Source organism: Chelonoidis abingdonii, chromosome 4 (assembly GCF_003597395.2).
Source record: "Chelonoidis abingdonii isolate Lonesome George chromosome 4, CheloAbing_2.0, whole genome shotgun sequence".
Lineage (NCBI taxonomy): Eukaryota > Metazoa > Chordata > Testudines > Testudinidae > Chelonoidis > Chelonoidis abingdonii.
The window spans coordinates 89,391,910-89,395,521 of NC_133772.1; the positions used below are offsets into that span (position 1 = coordinate 89,391,910).

At 47.1% G+C, this 3,612-nt stretch overlaps 1 protein-coding gene across 1 annotated transcript in view; it reads left to right on the top strand.

Annotated features, from left to right (window-relative positions):
• The window catches only part of EHD4 (EH domain containing 4), a 76,476-nt gene that overhangs the window by 850 nt on the left and 72,014 nt on the right, over window positions 1-3,612 (top strand). The gene's annotated exons all lie outside the window — the stretch shown is intronic.

Sequence of the window (3,612 nt, forward strand, 5' to 3'; positions counted from 1 at the left end):
CCCCCTATGGTAAATACCCCCCCCCCCCACACACACACTGCCTGCTTTCCTTCATTCAGTAAATACCCCTGCCCGCCCTTCCTCCGTCTGGTAAATACCCTCCCACACACACTGTTAGCCTTTATCCGGTAAATACCCCCCGCCCACCCTTCCTCCCTGCAGTAAATACCCCCCCACACACACTGCCTGCTTTTATCCGGTAAATACCCCCCGCCGCTGCCCACACAAATGAATATTCCTTGCCTCTTTCCAGTAGCAGTCCCTTGATATACTCCTTCATCTAGAAATAACCCCATTGAGGGTAAACATCCCCTTTCCTTCCTCATTTGGTAAATACCCCCACAGGGGTAAATACCTTCCAGCGCATACCCAGGGGAACAACATTGACATATAGCCCACCGCTAGTGTTGTTGCCCCCTGTGCCTAAGCTTCATACTGTAAAGACTTAAGCATCTGGGTTAAATACCCCCTTGGCCCTCCTGCCAGCACACAGTTTCATACAATAAGTACCCCATAACTACCTACTCTTGCATGCACTGTGGTCATGCCCCCTCTTCTGCTTTCCTTTCATACAGTAAGTATCTATTTCACATCTCCACTGAATAACTGGTTCCCTGCTCCTCCATTTTCATATGATAAATACCCCTCACCCTATCATTTCCACCCTCACTTGGTAAATACCTCCTTGGCCCTGCTGCCTATCTGTAAAATAATCCTCCATCTGCCTCCTGCACTTAGATAAGAAAATACCTTTTCATGTGGTAAGTACCACTACCCAGGGTGGACAAACCTACTATTTTCATACAGTAACAAACCTATTATCCTTGAACAGTAACACACCTTTAGAGTAAACATGGGGTGGAAAGTTGAGAGGCCTGTCACTAGAATGAAGACAATAACCTTGATGGCTGAGGGGGGAGGGATAGCTCAGTGGTTTGAGCGTTGGCCTGCTAAACCCAGGGTTGTGAGTTCAGTCCTTGAGGGAGCCGTTTAGGGATCTGGGGCAATTCTATGAGAACAAGTTCCAAACTGTGGTTTGTGTTATCGTGAAAGTGCAAGTGAAAACATCTCCACTAGATAAGCAGGTGGAACAAATTTTCTTGGATGGGGGCAGGGTTGAAAAACATGGAGTATTTAGAAAAATGTGTACACATGATTTGAAAGTACTTTAAAAGAAGATAAAAACATAACATGTATTAACTACCTGTTCCATCTTAAAGCCACAAAGCAAGTAGCACTAGTGTATTGTGTGAGTCAGGTCCTTTTGTCTGTTGACGTGCAAATTAACTAATTAGTCTAAGCCAGGGTGGGCAAACTCTTTGGACCGAGGGCCACAACTGGGTGGGGAAATTGCATGCAGGGCCATGAATGTAGGGCTGGGGCAGAGGGTTGGGGTGCATGAGGGAATGCGGGCTGTGGGAGGGTGTGCAGTGTGCAGGAAGGGGCTTGGCAAGGGGTTGGGGCACAGGAGGGGTGCGGAGTGCAGGAAGGGACTCGGCAGGGGGCTCAGGGCAGGGGGTTGGGGTGCAGGATTCAGGAGGGGTGTGGGCACTGGCCCGGCGCTGCTTATCTCGAGTGGCTCCGGGGTGGCAGCGGCATGCAGCGGGGCTAAGGCAGGCTCTCTGCCTGCCCTGGCCCCGCACCACTCCTAGAAGTGTCCAGCGTGTCCAGCACTGGCTCGCTGTCTGCCCCCTGCTCCCCCAAAGGTTGCAGAGATGTGGTGCTGGCCGCTTCTGGGAACAGAGCGGGGCTAGGGCAGGCAGGGAGCCTGCCTTAGCCCCACTATGCCATGGGGCTGGCAATCCCACGGGCCGGATTGAAAGCCCTGACGGGCCGAATCCGGCCCATGGGCCGTAGTTTGCCCTCCCTTTGTAAGCCTTCTGTTGTGTTATCGCTGTATTGGAGAGAGAAGCTTTTCTAAATGTCTGAAAAATATTATATTTAAGTTTGATGCATCTTTCTGAATTTGTGCAGCACTCTGTTCTGTTTTTGCCTTCCTGTTTAAGGATGCTATCTCATGGGTTTTTGTACCGATGGGAAGGAATATGTGTTATTTTCCATTTACTGTAATATTTTTCTAGCTTGGTTCAATGAACAGTAGTTACTGTTAGTTAATATAGTGTATAACTGCATCAGCAGTCAAGTGTAAAAAACCTGAAAGAGGTCCAGCCCATAGTGCTAATTTTGGTGTTGCATTGAGCTGCAAGATCCAGATTTGCGTGTGACCTTGGTACTTCTGTTTCTGTGGCCGGTAAATTTCAGATCGCTCAGAAAGGTAGCACACATGCATTAAGTCAGTGGTCCCCAACCTTTTCGTCTGGTGTCACTTGTCGACGGCAAGCGGCGTCATCGAGAGGCGTTCCTGCCAAAATGCTGCTTAAATTCGGCGGCATTTCGGTGGGTGCTCTACGGGGGGCCAGGACGTGGGCACATTAAGATGCCCCCACAGGCGCCCACCGCGTTGGGGACCACTGCATTAAGTTATATGTAGGCATATGCCACTCTACTCTTTCTTGAGTTTAGTATAAGTAAGTTTGCATCTGGGTGGGATATAAGATCTTTTAAAATTGTTAGTTTTATGAAATATAGTTCTGTGGAGATAATGAACTTTGAAGGAAATGGGACCCTACAATTCTATATCAAGTGATCACTGTGCTGTCTTGCTCAGGACGCCCAGAACTGTGAGCCACGGTGTTACACCTCTGCCTTAGCAAGAATGAGAGCTTTGCCACTGCTAAACTGTGCGTCAGTTCTCTGACACACCAGTCTGTCTGTCTGTCTTTCCAACAAATTCATCAAGGCTCTACCAGTGTAAACTTTCAGGTAACAATCAGTGAAGCCCAGTTCCTGACTTTTCCAGGGACTTCTCTCTGCAGTGTCCAGTCTCTCTCACTGGACACTCTCAGAAATTGTTTGGTGCCTCCAAAGAGAGAATGCACACATCAGAATGTAGGTTGGGTGGAAACACACCCTTCACTTTAATACACAGTACTGGTTTTGTAATAAAACAAGAATAAGTTTATTAAGAAAGAAGAGAGACTTTATTGATAATAAGCAAGAGAAAAAGAGACAGATATGGATGCAAATAAAACAACGCACAACAATTTTCTAGTGACTAAAACTTAATCTTAGCAATCTTTGCCTAAGTGGTTTTCTTACTCACATCAAGTTATCAGCATCTCGAGGCCAAGAGAATGCAACTTTCACATGCTCACAAAGTGCTGTTTCCTGTGTCCTCTAAGTGATGGGTAACTAAAATATCTTTTTGCTCCCCTTTTATTATTCAAAATCCATTGTCTCTGCCTCAAGAATCAGGAGGGCTTCCTGGGGTGCAGATTCTGTCCCCCGCTGTGATGGTTCAGTGGTTTTCTCTCTTGCTCATTTAGCTTGATGGCTTTGTTTACATTATACGTAAATATACTTCATTGTCTTCTGCCTATAACCAAGCCAGTCAGACATATATAATTATATAGAAGACAACATTGGAAGTCAACTCAAGGCAGCTTGCACAAGTGGTCATCAAGTGCGGCATATACCAAGGTGATGCACTGTCCCCGCTGCTGTTCTGCATAGGCTTAAACCCCCTCAGCCAGATAATCACAAGGACTGGAT